General features: G+C 42.8%; 1 protein-coding gene across 1 annotated transcript in view; it reads left to right on the forward strand.

The window, feature by feature from the left end:
* The window catches only part of LOC138267108 (blastomere cadherin-like), a 132,246-nt gene that overhangs the window by 51,323 nt on the left and 61,922 nt on the right, over positions 1 to 19,001 (forward strand). The gene's annotated exons all lie outside the window — the stretch shown is intronic.

Consider the following 19,001-nt stretch of genomic DNA (forward strand, 5'->3'; position numbering starts at 1 on the left):
TGCATGGGCACTGACTTCATTTTAGATTTTTTTTTTCCACCATCGAGTTTGGCCGCATAGTGAGTATGCTCTGAGTTTCAGTGTGGTCCTCCCATTTGTCAAATCCTTCGACCAAAAGCCATCCAACCCTTGTTACTCAGTCACCGTTGAGTGGCGTAGTGACCCTTCCATATGCAGTGTCCTCTCTGAGAATTAGACACAGGTGAGAAGGAGGCCACCTTTGGCATCCACAGAGGAAGAAGCTGAATCATTAGGGCTCCCCTTTGCTCAAATACCTGTCAACCATGCAGTGGATTTGAAGATGACCACAAGGTGGCCCGGTGTCGATGTCCACTCCTCGGATAAAGGCCACTCTGAGTACTGTGAGTACACTGGTCAGTGAAAACACAAGATGGCTCTCCTTGCCAAGGTAGACCACACTCCTTAGAGAGTAGCGCATAAATCAACAAGCACACAGGTAGAGAAAAAGGTACATAAGACTCGAAGGCCCTCTTGGCATGAGCCATCAACCTTTTGGCTCCAAAAGTCAAATCAGCTCTGCAGCAGATATCTTTAAAGATCATGTTAGAGTCAAATTGGTCACCCTGAAGGTAGAAAAAGAAAGAAAAAAAGTTTAAATCCCCCCCAATTACCATACATACTTCAGGGAGTGGACTCCCTCATGGTACATACTGCCTTCAAGTGCACCTTCACGCAGGACACTGTTGATGCTTCTCCAGATAAGCAGAGCAAGAGGATAGATGCTACTGGTAAGACTGCGGTGGTAGGAACTGCTGCCCTTTGGTGAATAGCCAACATTGTATCTCTCCTTTTGCATTAAGGTAGAGCACATTGGGAAAAGATAGAATATCTCCTTAAACAACTTCAATAACAATATGGCAAAATTGTTTCCAACGTTAATATGCGCTGACATTGCCTCTAGGGGTGTAAACACAAGTGTAATATTATGTCATCATGCTTGGCTCCTTCTCCATGCACTGGTCATACCCTTTCATTTTACATTACTTATACCATATGAAATCATAATATTTATAACAATACTCATGAGATCTCAAATGGCATAATTTATGAGAACACAGTGCATGGTAGAGTGGCAAGTTATAGTTATTGTTGAGTGGTTAGTAAGCTGAAAATAGCTCGTATGGAGGTGCGCTTACTTATTATATTGTGAAGGTGATGCACAAAATTATAAATTTAAACTGAAAGGAAAGGCAGATTTATATATATAAATTTCGATATTGAATCAAATTTTAAAGTAACAACTTAATGTATGCACATATATACATGATTGTGCTAAGGTGTCCCTAGTTATTAATGTAATTTGTTTGTAAATTACTTTCCTGCAGTTACCACAATCTATATGTTTTTTGCTCTCATGTAGTGGTATTGGGCTCTGGATATAGAGCCCATTTATTCTGGCTTCCTGGTAGACATCATAATTTCTATAGTTGCTGGGAAGTTTCCCCTTTTGGGGCTATCTTTGTAGGCCACAGTAAACAATGGTTTAACTTTTATATTTTGGTTTTAATATGTATATAAATATGAAAAAAACAGGTCTGTTGTAATAGTGTGGTTTTAATATGTATATGTCAATTTTATGATCATTATTTGTTTATTTCACTGGTACTGCAGTACTTCCTAGAAACTACCGTGGTTGTGCCACAGTCATTTGCGATTGTAAAACAAAATTTGATTGGCTGAAAAGACTGCCAATTACTGGAAAGATGAAGTTAACACTCCTTTCTCATGATTTCCACTGATCATCTTTGAGGGGAAGGTTGTGTTCTTTTTGCACAGCAGTCTTTTCACTTGCTGCTCTAATTTCTGTGGAGAATGGCTGACCATGATCACCCTGGCCAGCATGAGGAAAAGGAGGAACAGAAAGAGGAGCAAATCCTGCTGCAGGAGGTACAAGAGGAGGACAGGAGAAGTAAGCTGAAAGAATGAGCGGTGGGGTAATTTTTCTCCCTGCCACCAGGGGAGAAAAAAGTGCATTCTCCACTGGTGACCTTCAACCTCTGCCACAAAGTCACAATTTGGGACATCTGGGTTGCGTGAACACCCAGCGTTCATCCACTCCTGAAGATTGGCACCAGTAAAAAGGAGGCAAGAGCAGGAGTTGGAGGAGACCACCTCAACCTTATCATCATTGGCCACAGCTTCAGACTCTGCAACACACATCCACTCCCTCAGTTCTCCCCTCTCTACCTGTTCCTGTTAGTGCACCGCCTGTCTAGATGGTGATCTGAAACCTGAAAGGGCAAACCCTGTAACCCGTGGACCTAGGTAATGAGAACTATAATCAAATAAGTGGTCCCTGCGGGGTTAGTGTAGCCCTTGACTTCCACAGCAGTAATGGAATGAAACCCTCCTCATAGGTAAGGTTTCTTCTGTAATTAATAACCTTAATTCAAACTTAAACCAACAAAAGAATTCTTTTTTTTTAGAAATGATTCACTTAATATTTTTTTTTAAATAGATTGGTTACATATCAATCATGTAAGTGCTCCTATTAAGTGACAGCACAGTGAAGGTGAGTCAAGTGAGTTTAAAGTGCACCAGTGTTATTTACAATTAAATACACACATGTATATCCACTCTACTCTACACCACTTTACTCTATTCTGAAACAATCTACCCTTCACCACTGCATTCTATGCCACTCTATTCTAAACCACTGTACTGTACTCTACACTACTTTACCCAAAATCACCACACTCTGTGCTAACATCTATGCATCACTGTACTCTGCATCACTATACTCTGCAACACTTTACGCTACTCTACACAATTGCGCTCTCCGTCACTGCACTCTACGCCACTCTTTTCTACTCTGCACCACTGAACTGTATGCCACAGCTCTCTACAGCACTCTACTCTGCAAAGCTCTGTGACACTGCAGTCTATTCCAATGCACTCTATGCCAATACACACTACACCACTGCATTCTAAGAGACTCTACTCTGCAAAACTGCACTCTATGCCACTGCATGCTAAACCTTTCTACACCATTGCTCTTTACGTCACTGCACTCCTTGCCACTCTATTCTAATCTGCACCACTGTACTTTACACCACTGCTCTTTACAGCACTCTACTATGCAACACTCATCTCTACTCCACTGCACTATACAACAGTGCTTTCTGCATGACTGCACTCGAAAACAATCTCCTCTGCAAGACTGCACTCTTCATCACTGAAGTCTACGCTACTCTGCATCACTGCACTCCATGCAACAGCACTCTACTCTGCACCACTCATCTCTACATCAGTGCACTCTATGCCACTACATTCTACACCACTCTAATCTGTTCTGCACCACTGCACTCAGCGCCACTCTACGCTACCCTGACCTCTATTCCGCATTATCCACTTTATCCTGCACCACTTCACTCTACTCTGAAACAATCTACTTTATGCTACTGCACTCTACGCCACTCTAGTTCACCACATGTCACTCCATTTTACGCCATTACACTGTATGCCACTGCAGTCTGTACTGTGGCACTCCACTCTATGCCACTCTACACCAATTTACTTTACGTCACTTCACTCTAGGCCACTCTACAACACTCCAATCCAGGATGCTCTACTTCAGTGGTTCCCAACCTGTGGTCCGGGGACCCCTGGGGGTGCGCAAAGCCATCTCAGGGGGTCCGCGAGAGCCTAGAAAATTAATAAAAGTATTAACAAATATTGACAAATTAGGTCCCCAGCTTCCAGTAATGACTCAGACAGGGGTCCCCGGATTCCCATGATGATTCAGTGGGGGTCCCTGGGTTCCATTAATGTTAAAGTGGGGGTCCACAGAAATCAAAAAGTTGAGAACCACTGCTCTACTTCATTAAACTTTACTCCACTCTATGATACTATACACCACTATGCCACTCCACTCTACAACAGTCTCCTCCACTGTATGCTGCTCTATGACACTACTCCGCACTACAATGTTCTACGCAACTCCCTCTACACTACTTCATGCCACTTTACTCCACCCTATTCTACGACACAGTACTCCACTCCACCCCAGTACTCTACTTCATGCCACTTCACTCTACGGCATTCTACTCCACTCAGCGCCATTCCACTCTACTACACTACTCCACTCTCTGCCCCTCTAGTCTATAACAATATACTCTACTCTACACCACTCTACTCTACAACACCCAACCCCACTCTAAGCAATTCCCTCTACGCAGCTCCACTCTGCTGTACAACACTCTACAACACTCTGTGCTATTCCACTCTGACACTCTAATCCACTCATCACCACTCAATTCTACATTACTCTACACCCTTCCACTTTGACAATCTGCTCCCTCAACAAAACTATGCCACTCCCCTCCATGACACTCCACTTCACTCCACTCTACTCTACTCTACACTGCTCTACGGAACTCCATAACACCTCACGACCCTCTATAACTCCCCACTCTACTCCACAATACTCCACGTCAGTCTCTTTTATGCCACTAACTTTTAGCCATGCTGAACAGCTGCCAAGCTGGTATACAACATGACCAAAACCTATAGACAAAGCCAATAGCTATTGCATAGGACGAGACCTGTTGGCTTTGACAATGCTTGTTTTTCTAGAAGTAGCATTTTATTATTAATTTGAGCACATTCCTCAAGAGTTGGCATGAAACAAAACAATGCGCTATGACTGTGAAAGAAAATGCATTACTTCAGCAGGTGACAGAAGGTTAGGGAACAATGTACATGTACTTTATTCCTTTAGCATATTTTGTACTTCTTTTGTGAGAATGCCAAAGCGAACATCTAGTAATATCTTGGCATAATGTTCATCATTAGCTTGCCTCATATTCTGTGTTAGTTCTCTGTATGTAAAATTCAGGTAAATGTTGACATTGCCTATACTTCCCATAGAATTCTGAGTTTGCCCCTGCAGATATTTTTTGGTAAATCTGTTAATTTCTAGCAGGTGTCAGTTGTAATAGGTCTCAATAAACAATGACCTGTTTCAATTCCCTCCAGATAAGACTTCGTAAGATGTTCTGAGTGCTTCTTGCATCCGCAAATGAACAAAAACATTAAGTGGAACCATGATTATGTCACCTATGAACAAACCTTTTACTTGTTTGAGAACTCTCCTAAGTTCTTGACGTATCAATATTTAATTTCAAGTATTCCAATTTGTTGTCATGCTCCACAGTAAGTAACAGTAGAAGATGTAAAGTATTTCATTTGATAGTATGTGCTGCTATTCCAGTAGGAACAGTAACTACACAAGGTAAATTTGAAATCATAGCTTTATGCACATACACAGTCATTATTTTAATAAGAAAGCTTTTCCCAGTTCCAGCTTAGCCACTGACATATTGTAACAAAGGTTCATAACCACTACATTCACATAATTCATTTTTGTGTTAAAGTCCATGATTTATTAACTGCTTTGTCTTTGTGTATTTGTTGTTCTGAATTTAATAGCAATACTAAGTAATCCAAATGCTCCACTTCCTTTTTATACTTCTTCCATTCCATGTTCAGCCTCATCCTTGGCAACCATAGCTTCATTATCAAACATTGGTTGTCCAAGTGGGTCACCGGTCCTGGAAGTGGTAGTATTAAAAGCTGATGGAGTGTTGTGTTGAATTTCAGCATTAATGTTATTTTGTTCTGCTATTTCTTGTTCCAGCGTTTCTAAGTATGTCTGAAATTAAGGTACTGACATGTGGTGTTTACATACATTGCGTACATCTTGATAGGATTCAAAGGGACCTATAATCTCTTCATCTTTGAGCCATGGTTTAAATAGTTAAAGAAGTGCTAAATAGTAGAATTCTTTCTTTTCTCTGGTGTCACATCTCACTTTCCAGTGATTAATAAGAGATTTAGAATGACCTATTAAACATTCATTAGTCGCTTGAACTCAGAATATTTGTCCAGCATTGACACCTTCTGCCATATTATTTCGATATGTGTAGAACTGTGCAACTTAATAGAGCACTAGGTTTTCTAACAAAGGACTTCTGTTTGAGGAATATGTGTCCAACATATTGGGTTTCAATAAGTCTTTGTTACCGGGCTCAAAATATAAAAGGTATTCAGTTTCAGGTAGGCTATTGAGAACTCTTTGACATGATGACAATCCTAAGGTAACCACAATTGCCTGGGATTTACAATATAAGCTCGAAGAACTCAAATGTTCACAGGCTTAATATCTACTGACCTCACAGTGAGGTACCATTTGTAGACTAAATTGGTATAATTGTTCACTTAAAGAATGCTCTGTAGATACTTCTTTCCATACTTCCTCCATATCAGTTTTTTCACCCTTTGTTATATAGGAAGTACCATAACATGCAACAGCTGTAGAGTTATCTGCAACAAATTGTATAACCATGTTAGCATCCGTCATAGGTAGAATTAAAGGATTGTAATAGTTGAAACATTGTGATGCCTGCAATCTCCTAAGATTACAAGTATTCTTTGGTTGTTTCCCAGTAACCACAAGTCTTACAGATGACATTAAATTGTCCACTCTTCCTTTCTGTACAATTGGTTTTGGAAATCCAAAGCAACATTTAGAGTAATGTTTGATTTTGTTCCAATATTTACTTAAGTGCAGTGCTTAATTTATAAATAAAGAAGTGCTGGTGCTGAAAACCCTTCTCTTAAACACGAGACTGCTGCAATTAAATCTGCCAGCACTGAATACTGAGGCAGCGTAATCCTGAAGCCATCTTGGGCCTCTTCAATCCATTTACGGCCACCCCTACCCCTTCAGCTCATCCTGCAACTTTCTCCCTTTATGACGCTTTTCAGTTTTGTCTTCTTCCGTCTTTGCCATATGTGTCTTTTTCTCGCAGCAAATGCTTGAGGCATAAGAATACGCCCGGCCCTCACAAAAAAGTGCCAGTGCTCAGCACCGGAAACAACCAGCACAAATTAAGCACTGCTTAAGTGATATTTACCACACATGTGTGATTGAAAGCATAAAACATGCTCACAGGGTTTTTTGTTTTGGTTCTTTTTTGGAATATCACAAGTGACATAGGCCCTCAATAAAACATTGGTGGTAAGTGCCACCTACTGCTGAGCTTCACCACAGCTAACATCCGTCTGCCCTAATATGACCGGCTGTGGCCATACTGGCGGACAGTGTTAAGGTGGCGCTGCTACCACCATCAGCGCCACACCAGTGGACCGCCGCCAGCTGTATTATGTCAAATAATACGGCCTGGCAGTGTTCTGCTGGCGGGTGCTGCTGGCGGTAGCAGTGCCCGTCCCGGCCCCTGCCGGAAGACCCCCTGGATTCAGGTAAGTCGGGTTTCCGACAGGGGAGGGGGTGGTTGTGTGCATGACTGTGTGAGTGTGTGCGTGCATGTGCATGAGTGTGTAGGGTTGTGTATGTGTGAGAATGCATGAATGAAGGGAAAAGTGAATGCATGTTTGTAAGCTTGGATGTGTGTATCGATGTGTGCGTGAATGAATGGATGCATGTGTGTATGCCTTTGTGAGTGAGTGTGTGAATGTGTGGTGTGTGCCAGCATGTGTGTGTGTATGGGGGTGGATTGGAAGGGGGGAGCGTGGATGGAGGGGTGGGTTGGAGGTTGTATGGGAAGTGTTGTGGGGTGGACCTCCTACCAGTGTAGGAATTCCCTGTCACTGGTAGGGCCTACCACCATGAAACCACGAAAACCATGGCGGTAGGCAGGAGCATAATGCCGCCGGCAGGACAGTATCGGCCACCGGGTTGGAGATTATCTCCAGCCCGGCGGCTGCTACCGCCCTGGCGGTCGGTGTGGTACATTGGCGGGCTGACTTCAGCCAACCCGCCAGTGTCATAATGTGGCGGTATGTACCACAAGCTTGTTGGCGGTACTACTGCCACATTTACACCGACCGCCAGGGTCATAATGACCCCCATAATGTTCAATAAAATGTAGAGCTTATTCATCAGTCATATCCAAGCTAAAGTGCATCATTGATCCGAAAACGCACATGAGTGTGTGGTGGACCTCTTCTTTAATACTGTCCTCTCCAAAAAAAACTCAAGCACCTCTCCAACAGAATATTTTCGGTTGGTTAAGTAGTGAAGCATAGTTTGAAATTTGTGGTTGAAATAGCTCCAAACATTGGCAGGATCCAAAGAACATAAGTCAGTGGTTGTTTTCCAGGCAAGGTCTGCAATATTATAATTTGCTTCAAGTAGAAATGTATACAAATCATCCCATGCATAATCAACACAGCTTAAAATAATAAACCATGTAGGTGGCCCTAAATTTATGCGCATGCATTTCAGTTCTCCATGTCTACGAAACAAATATTAATTTGTCTCTGGCTGACATTCCATAATGTTGATCAAGTTATATTCTAGATTCTCATCTTTGTTGTGCACCTTTTAAAAAAATCCCTCTGCTGTTATATTAGTAAAGCCACTTCCAGTTTGCATGATATGTGCAACAGCATAAGAAGTGACTGAAAATTCATTTTTGTATAGTAGTGTGAAAATGTAAGGAATGTCTTAACTAAAGCATGGATCCTCAGAATATAATCATGTTGGTCGGTACTCTGATGCATAAATTTGGGCTGGACTATCATCATATCATCCACCTTTCCCAGTGGGAAAAAATGTGGATAACTTTTTCCTTCTAGTTTTTTCCTAGATGCTAATTGGCTCTCTTCTAGCTTCCCTAATCTGATACTTTTCTAAATCATCACCCATCATGTGTCTTGAGTGTAGTGGGTGTATACTAGAATGTTCATATATTTGTTCAGCTTGTTCCCGAATAATGCGCTAAAATTCTCCAGTCTGATTTTCCTTTCCAAATGATAGGTAAGTAGACAAAATAAAGTTTGCATTGTCCAGATCTCTATGGCACATGTTGTTTATCCGAAAGTAATGTATAGCTTTTTGAACTTTGCCAATGCTTATTAATTCTTGCCAAATTTGTTTGTCTTTTGTAGGTACTCCATTGACTAAAACCACTAAAGGTTTCTTTGTTTTGCTTTGTATCCCAAGAGCGGTTATGTTTTCTATTAATCTAATGGAAGGAAAACAATGTTTCCTTTTAGTGCATGTCCTAATTCATGTGGCTGAAATGTTCTTGATTTTGGTTGCATTCTAACAATGGTTTGAAAAGGACGGACTGTTTGAATGAAAATGCTTTCATATAAATTAAGTTGGAATAGTTCTGTGATATTGGATACATTTCCAAATTGTTATGAATCCTATGTGAAAGCATTAAGTTATGGCCGAGATTTCTAAGGCAGTAATAGCAGACGAGCTGGTATTCACAGACATCATATATTTTTTCCACAAGTAGATAGAGCTTGAAATCTCTCTATGGTACTTTTTCTTCATTTTCACTTTTCTCAAGCAGATCAATAATTTTAACTTGTTTCTTATAATGTGTTCTTCAGCAACAAATGCAAATCTTATTTGGTATTCCCGAAATTGTTTCGAATGGCTGTGTGTGACTATTGGATTGTTTGCCAATTGGTTCCCAATACCCTTTTTATTACTTTTCATACCTGTTTTAGAAAGAGTAGTTAATTTAGCATTAATCTTACCAGTAATATTGTTTTTCAGTGGCCATCCTTCTTTTCTCTAGTACATTGTTTTATTGTTACTGTCAGTGTTGTGAAATACCAATTTTTCCTTCTTCAGGTATTGTTCAATAGGGATTGGGCATTGCCTTCAATATGAGGAAATATGTTACAAGAAAGACATAAAGAAATACAGCTTTCACTAATTATTGTTGTAATACATCTGGTGTACTTTTTAGTTAGCTGGTTATTTTCCCAAACAGTAGGCCATAAAGCTAAATAGCTGTTGTATGTAGAAATATATTGATGGAAATGATGAGATAATATTTCTAATTTCTGTAATATCTTTGAAGAAGAAGTAGAGCTGTATTGCTTTCCAACAGTGAACAAGGCTGGTGGTTTTTAGTAGAATTGGGCTGTGATTATAGGCCACTTTCTGTTAGATGCCAAATAGATGATGCTGTACTGTGTCATTGTGTTTGTTATGTATTTTTATATTTGTTTTATAGCCATGTGAGCATAAATATGTTTTTAGTAGTGTTGGGTTCTTTTTGTAATCCATTTTGTGGTAATAACCAATCACACAAAGCTTAACTTGTTTATTGCCGACAACGCTATCAGTCAAGGTTGCTCAGGGAGTTACAGGGGGGATGTTTCGTCCACCCTATATATGTACATCACTCCGCAGTTAGTTCTAAATTTTAGTTGGGGATGGGACAGATGCTTCTACTGGTTAGGAAGTATAAAGCAGGGGCAGTTGGGGGTATGTGGACTGTTTTTATGTGCAAGTTGTCTGTTTTGTTTTGTTTGATTAGTTGCTTGCCACCACTAGGCGCATCACACAACCTGGCTTTACCTATATGTCTAGCTCGATGGCATTGCTGGGGCGCACTCCAATAGGGCACCCCTGAAGGGGAGCAGCTGATAACTCACATGAAGATCCATTAAAATGCATCAACAACACCCCCATGGGGACACACTTGGTCATGACCTGGAATGTTAACGGTCTGCTAGATCATTTAAAGGGAGGGGCTGTACTTCAGTTTGCACAAAGACACAACCCCAAGGTCCTACTGCTCCAGGACGCCCACCTACGAGAACACATTTTCCACTTCTAGGCCTGTAAATTCTATGATAGGGTGTACCATGCGGGATACACATGTAAATCTTGTGTTGTGGCCATCCTCCTACACAGGACATTACCCCTGGCAGTGACAAGGGTAAAATGGGTTGATCAGAGCCAGTATGTGATCCTGGTGGGCTCTCTTGAGGGCACTTCATACAATATAATGAGTGTATATGTTCCACCAGCCACCCACCAATCCACCCTGGCAACCATTAGAGACCTGATAGCTGCCATGCATCCTGGACTGACCATTGTGGGGGGTGATTTCAATGATGTTACGGGAAGGGAGACTGGCATAGAGCCCTAGGAGGACACCAGGGGCAGGGGAAGGGTCTAGAAGAATGGTCAACCGAGCAGCAACTCCTGGCACATCTGGAACCCTGAGTAACAGGAATACACTCATGCTTCATTGGTGCATGGCTCGCTGTCTCCCATAGACACTCTGTTTTGCCTGGCCTCTGACCTGCTGCAGACCTCAGGGTCGCATATAGTTCCCCGGTGGTTATCGAACCATGCCCCAGTCCTTACCCACTTGGGCGCTCAGCGCATGGGAGACCTCCTGGCGTGGCGTCTCAATGAATGCCTCCTAGTTGACAGGCAGTCTGTGAAATACCTGACTGCCTAATTAAATGCCTTCCTAGACTTAAATAAGGGCATGATAAACTCATCAGGGGTGCTATGGGGTACATGCAAAGCCTCAATAAAGGTATTGCCTGCTCCTATGCTAGGGGGATGGAACTCGGAAAACTGCACCAAATTACAGACCTAGAAGCCTCGAAACCGGAATGGGAAAGGGTGATACAAATGCACTCACAGACCAGACAATGCGCCAGTTAGTGATAGATAGAATGCTGTGCCAGGTGTGCCTGAGGAAGCCCGAACATGTTGGATGGCCTCCACACAAAGTGCGTACGAGTTGCGGGATAAATCGAGCAAGCTCCTACATTGGCTAGCCCTGAAAGATGCCGAAGCAAGCGTACTACCCAATATCAGGGACGAGGCTAGGCAGACCTGAAGACTCCTAAGGGATTGCAGCAGTGTTTGCTCGCTTCTACGAAATGTTACAACCAGCCCAAGCCCACCCAAAGCACGAATTGATGACCCCATTCGTTGCAGATATCCTGATGTCCCAACTAACGTTGGCAGATAGGTCACCATTAGAGCAAGTGAGCACAATTGAGGAGATAGGAAATGCCTTTGCGGATCTGAATGCCATGAAAACACTGGGGCTCGACGGCTACCCGGTAGAAGACTGTCGCCTGCTCCAGCCAGACATCCTCCCACCCATCCTAGATTTATTCATCAAGGCAAATACAATGGCCACTTCCCCCTGACATAGATGTGGCAACACTAGTTGTCTTGCCCAAGCTGGGTCATCCCCACAGCGAATGTGCATCGTAGAAGCCCATTTCCATCGTTAACACAGAGGTTAAACTGTACACAAAGCTCTTAGCTAACCAGCTACTGCAGGTCATCCCCCATCTGGTACACCCCACACCATAGCTCGAAGACATTGCATCCGACGGGTGCACCTGGTGCTGGACCCCATTAAGGCCCTAGGTGAACCAGAAGCTCTTCTACTGATAGACTTCAAGAAGGCGTTTCACACTGTCAATTTGTTGTTCCTAGTGGAGACTCACACTAAGATGGGGTTTGGGCCCAAATTCCAGGTATATGTTAAGGTTCTATATGCTGGTCTGCAGGCTCGGGTATGGATTAATGGGGTACTATCACACCGGTTCCCCATCAGATGAAACATCAGACAGGGCTGTCCCCTCTCCCTCCTCTTGTTAGCCCTGGGCATGGAAGCTCTGGTGGCTTGAATCCGGTGCGTTGCCCAGGTCTGGTGGTTTGACTAGGGTCTGACGACGGAGGACAGAATAGCCCTCTACGCCGGTGATGTATTACTGTTTTTGTCCAGACAGGTGGGAACGGTGCCACGGCTCCTTCACATCCTGAATGCCTTCAGGGCAGCCTCTGGGCTGAAAGTCAGCGGAGATAAATCCCTACTGATGCTTTTATGGGAAGATCGTCAAGATTAAATTTGGCACCCTTAGATCCTGATATGTAAATTTAGCTTCAAATATCTTGGGATTTGTATTTCATGTGTACCGAGCCTGTCCTGGAGTCTTAATCTTGGTTCTCAGGATTACTCGGCAGGACATGGCATGATATTGACATGTCATGACATGATTTTATGGGCAAGATTGCCCTTTTTAAGATGATGACCCTTCCGAGGCTCCTTTATGTTCTTGAATTATCCCCGCCACAGGCCTGGTTCAATGCATTGGCAGCCATTGGATATAGAATTATTTGGGCTGGTAAACCCCGAGAGTAGCTTTTAGTATGTGCATCTGCTCAGTCTATGACAGCAGCCTTCCATTGCAGAGATCAACCTCTATTACTGGGCGGCCCAACTACTGCCCATAAATGAATGGATGCATGGGGGTGGGGAGACCCCACATATCAGGGCGCGTTGTCCCTCCTAGACTTGAATACAGTGACAAGCATCCTATATGGGGCCCCTGTTCTGGCCTCCCTACCGGAAGCGACCCAGGTAGTGTTCCGGGTGTGGAAAGCAGCATTGAGATGGACAGGATGGAACCAAAAACTCAAACTTGAAACCCCCCTGTGGGAGGGCCAATGGCTTTCTCAGTTTTTCTCAGTTTGTTTAAACATTCTTTTTTAATAAATATATTGCTAAAGGATGATAAGGTAGCACTCCAAAAACCTTCCCGCTAACTTGCAGCTTTACTGATAAAACTACAGTGTATTAACAGTAATCTGTGAAAATTGGGTTTCAGAAAACATTTATGCTTTGCGCATCACCAAGTAAAATGTTCTGATTTGTTTTCATCCTATTTAAATATTTTTTCATCACACAGAAGTACAAAAATGGTCTTTCACAACTACTAAATTATATTTTGAGATGTAGGTACAGTTGGCTTAGTTATTTAAATGTGGTGTTTTAAGAAAAACCTGACACACTACAATCTTTAATTTCATACTCTTTGTAAAGCAGGTAAGTTCACCTTACAAAATCCTTTAACTCTGCAGTCAGAAGGAAAATTAATTGTAAGAAGACAAACTGACTTTTGACCTCTGTCTCTGGACACAGAGCAAATGAGGCAAGATAAGAACAAGATTTCAAGGTGCTTCAGTGCTTTTTCACTTCCTGACTGAAAAGAACACCTGTTCTTTGTTAGCTCGCCAGGAGGGTGAGTAGGTACTAAAAATAGCTCAACCTGATAAAACATGACTCGCCATAGTGAGTGGGTGAGTATATTTTATGAAGCCTTGGTGGGGACGACACTAGTTGAGGCACAACCTGGAGTTGCACTCCTGGACGTACTGGATGATAAGGGGTGAACCAGGGAGGATAGGACTCTGTTAGGATATAGTGACCAAAAGAGACACGGCTAAGCAGTGGAACTCTCTAGCAGCCCCATCCCTGGCGGCATGGACCAAGGGCATGGACTGGTAAAATGGAGGAAACGATATGCACGGCCAGGGGCTGCCCATGTAAATTTGAGACCCTTTGGAGGAAATGTTGGACATACTATGGCTCTAAGAGTTAGAGATGAGACTCATTTCAACCCGAACAATGGCACACAAATGGCGAGGTGGGGCTGGGGGATGGGGAACTGGATGACACTATGTACGTAGTATATGTCGAAAAAAGAGCACCTGCATTTCATGTTGTTTTAAATAAAATAAAATGTTTTTTATATTAGAAAAAGCTTGTTTATTACATTTAATGTATATTTTCCTATTGGTTGACATTGTCATGTGACCAGAAATGGGTGTTTTAGATGTGATTGTAATACTTGTGAAAATGTGTTGCTGTTATCTAGTTTATTTAGTGGCATTATTTTGCAGTTTTTTTGTAGTATTGTGCCAAATTTGTATTTTAGTCAGTTTTTGAGTTCCTTTCAAAATGCAATTGTTGATGTAACGTACTTTTCTTGTGGACAGTGATCTAACTGTCTATATATTTGTTTGTGTGGCTCTGTGTCCCTTATTGTTGTACAGTGAGTGCAGGTGGAAGATGGTTTGTGTATAGTTTGGTGGGCACAGTTTCAGTTTTTAGGGCCAGACATCATGCCATTAAAGCTTCCACGTTAAGTATTGGTAGCAAAAGAAAGAAATGATTAACCAACACAAAATCAAACAGAGCCACAGCATTTCAAATGGAATATACAATCAGCCACACCAATGGTCACAGGGTTACAGTACTGAGAGTTATTCCCCAACATGTATTCCATTGTCCATGTGTCTACCTTTAGGAGAAATCTGGAGTAGTTAACAAATATGCAGTGACAGGGGCCCAATATATTCTTTAGATGCAAACGTTCTGGTAGTTTTATGGCGTATAGTTCTAATTGTCCTTTAAGGTAGACCAAGTCTGAAACCTCTTGCTGTTTCGTGGATGTTATTTGCCCCAACAAAACGCTGCTCGTCTCTTAACCAATAATAGTGCCACTGATGTGAGTCTACTAACTACTGGACGCAATTCTTCTACCAAATCAAGGAGAAATACATGAGGTTGTCATGCTATAAGTTGCAATGTCATGTCAGATAGGGCTTCAGTGATCTGCATCCAATACTGTCATATCGAGGGGTAAGTCCACACCAGGTGCATAAAGTCAGCATCTGGTGCCCTGCATCTTAATCACGTTGTATCCTCTCTTAAGCCAAACCTATATCATTTGGCAGGTGTATAATACATGTGATGTAGATACTTGATAATGTATTATACTTAAATTGCAATTGAATGTGAGCCTATCTATTTAAGAGCAACAGAATACACAATCAGGGGGTGCCAGAGGTTAGTCCAGTGCCCTAGTCCATCTCTCATGTGACAAGTAGGGGTTAATAATCTATCATTTTGCCTGGAGTTGTACAATTTAGTAAAAAACCTTTTCTGTGTGGTGCTGGTCAGCAGTGTATGCAGTGCATGCAAGGTGGGAGATTCACTCAGAAATTGAGGAAATAGTGCTCTCACCACAGTACATGAAGATCAGCAGTGGTGTGTTACCTTATGTATGAGGTATGTTTTCTAGTGCTATGAATGTCCCACACGGTTATATGTCATCATAATCTTTAAATTTACCTTACAAAGAATCTCTAGTACCCTGGGTGTGTGCATTACTGATATGGCTTGGCAACATAATTTATGGAGTGAATATAAGGGTTCCTTATTGGCCCACGCCCCTAGCATGCGCCATGCCCTCATGGTGCAATGTATCGTGGTAAACTCTGTCCTTGCAATGTGATCCCGTTTACGAGGCAGGGTGGCATTCAATGGAAATGGGTTAGCATCTTCATTCTCTATTCCTTTGTGTGGGATATAGGTATAGTGGAGATACCAGTAGTGTGTGAAGTGTACTTGCACACACAAGTAATACAGTTCCAGGTCTGGAGCATTAAAGCCTCCCTGGGCATATGGTAGTGTGAGTGTCTCTTACTTTATTCTGGGCTGCTTCCCAGCCCATGCCAGTGTTATCAAATGTGTTTTAACAGTTTTAAAGAAGTGCTGGGAAAGTATAATGGGAATGTTAGCAAAGAGATAGAGACCCTTAGGTATCACCATATTACATTAACTCTATTCTAACCGCCATAGATAGTGACAGTCTGGACCAGCTCTGCACCTGATCTTCAAGCTGCGATACAGTTCTGCCATAGTTGTACTTAAGCACCTGGTCAGGATCTCTATGGATCCAGATACCTCAGTATTTCACAGGGTCATCGCTCCTCTGCAAGGGGAACTTCAGTGGACATAGCTTGGTGGCTGAGGTCAAAGGCAAAATGATAAACTTATTCCAAGTTATACTCAAATCCAAGTAATCCTAAATTGTTTATAATCGCATATTATAAGCAATAAGTGTGTGGCTAGGTCTTATACCATGTCACCTGAATACACCAAGATGCCCAACGGAGAAATTGTATAGTGCAGAACTGAGGCGGAGGATGCACGCTAGTGGCTCCAGGGTGAGCACAAATAATAGCAGGGAGAAGGGGCATCATGCCTAATACCTCTATGGAAACATATTATAGCAGAGGTGGTCCCTTTAACTCGAATTAGAGCAGTTGGATCCCTGTATAACAGCCTAATCCATTGTGTAAAACTTGTCAGCATTCCTATTCTTTGCAAAATTGCAAACATATATTCTCATTCAGTGGAATCGAAGGCTTTGGCAGTGTCTGTTAAGACTGCAGACGCCACTAGGCTGGGTTTTGAGCTGATGAATAAGTTACTTACCTTCGGTAATGCTTTTTCTGGTGGATACAATAACTACCTGTGGATTCCTCACCTAAAGAATTCTCCCCTCGCGCCAGCCCTTGACGGAAATTTCTTCTAGCTCTGCACGTCGACGATGACGTCACAATCGCCCGACTCCACACGACGCCACATGACGTCATCCAGGCAATAAGAAGCCCTTGTCGACGTGCAGACGTCAGTTATCACCATTTTTTACGTGCCATAAAGGTGAACAGGTTAAACCTAAAGAGTACACATTCATCCAGAATAGATGAAAATAAAACATTTAATATAAAACTCAATAAAAATCACAGTTATGAATGCTCAATCCGAGACAGAAATAAATATATATATATGTATAAATCCAGTCCAAAATGTCCCTTTCACTATCTTAATGTGCAAAGGAAAAGTATATACAATGAATACAACTATATGCATGAAACAGCTATATACATATATTACAAGATCAAGGATGCGCACCCAAAGAGATCTTGGTTTGACCAGACAGGCAACGGGGAGGTGGGTGGGACCGTGAGGAATCCACAGGTAGTTATTGTATCCACCAGAAAAAGCGTTACCGAAGGTAAGTAACTTATTCTTCTGATGGATACACCTACCTGTGGATTCCTCACCTAAAGAATAGAGTCCCCAAGCAGTAAAACCTCCAGTGGTGGGTGCCCGAATGGTCAAACCAAGAAATCTTGCAGCACCGAGTGAGCAAAATGGCCATCCCTCCTAACCTCAGAGTCCAAACAGTAATGCTTGGCAAAAGTATGGAGGGACGCCCAAGTCGCTGCCCTGCAGATGTCAGCCACAGGAACACCTCTAGCCAAAGCTGATGAAGCTGCTTTGGCTCTGGTGGAATGGGCATGAATCCCCACAGGTGGATCCTTCTTCGCCAAAGAATAGCAGATCTTAATACATAGAATGACCCACCTGGATAGCGTTCTCTTGTGGACCGCTCTACCTTTCCTCTTCCCCACGTATCCAACGAAGAGCTGTTCATCCTGTCTGAACTCTTTCGTCCTGGCGACGTAGAAGCTCAGAGCTCTTCGCGGATCCAGCCGGTGGAGCCTCTCTTCCTCTTTGGATGGGTGAGGTGGAGGGTAAAAGGAAGAGAGAGTAATTGACTGCCCCAGGTGAAAGGGTGTAACAACCTTCGGTAGGAAAGCCGCCTTGGTCCTCAACACCACTTTGTCCTTAAAGAAAGAAAGGTATGGGGTTTCCACTGAGAGAGCCTGAAGCTCGCTAACCCTTCTGGCAGATGTTATGGCCACAAGGAAAACAGTTTTTAATACTAGGGACCGTAAAGAACAAGAATGCATTGGTTCGAACGGAGCCCCCATAAGAAAAGTTAAGACTAAGTTAAGGTCCCACTGAGGCATAACGAATGGCGTGGGTGGATACCTATTAGTGAGTCCCTTTAGAAACTTTAAAACAATTGGTGATTTAAAGAAGGACGGTTGATCAGGAAGGCACAGAAAAGCAGATAGTGCAGACAGATAACCTTTAACAGTGGCAATTGCAAAACCTTTCTGTGCCAGATGGAGTGCAAATGAGAAAATGTCAGACAAACCAGCTTTTAAAGGATCTAAACTATTCTCTCCACACCAGCTTTAAATCTAGCCCAACAATTAGCATAGATTGACTTGGTGGAGTGTCACCTGGCCGATAAAATAACATCCACCACCTCTGATGGGAGAGAAAAGGAACTCAGATTGCCCCGTTCAATCTCCAGGCATGAAGATGCAGGCTCTGGAGGTGAGGGTGTAGAATCTACCCCTGCGACTGCGAGAGGAGGTCCACCCTGCAAGGGAGACGGAGCGGAGGGCACTGAGAGAGTTGGAGTAGGTCCGAATACCACACCCTTCTCGGCCAATCCAGAGCTATTAAGATGACTTGAGCTCGGTCTTGGCGGATCTTCCTGAGAACTCGAGGAATCAAGGGTATGGGGGGAAACGCGTAAAGCAACTGACCCTTCCAGGACATCTGAAACGAGTCCCCCAAAGCTCCTTGCACCGGATACTGGAGGCTGCAAAATAGCGGACACTGCGCATTCTCTTGAGTCGCAAAAAGATCTATTTGTGGATATCCCCA

Source organism: Pleurodeles waltl, chromosome 12 (assembly GCF_031143425.1).
Source record: "Pleurodeles waltl isolate 20211129_DDA chromosome 12, aPleWal1.hap1.20221129, whole genome shotgun sequence".
NCBI lineage: Eukaryota > Metazoa > Chordata > Amphibia > Caudata > Salamandridae > Pleurodeles > Pleurodeles waltl.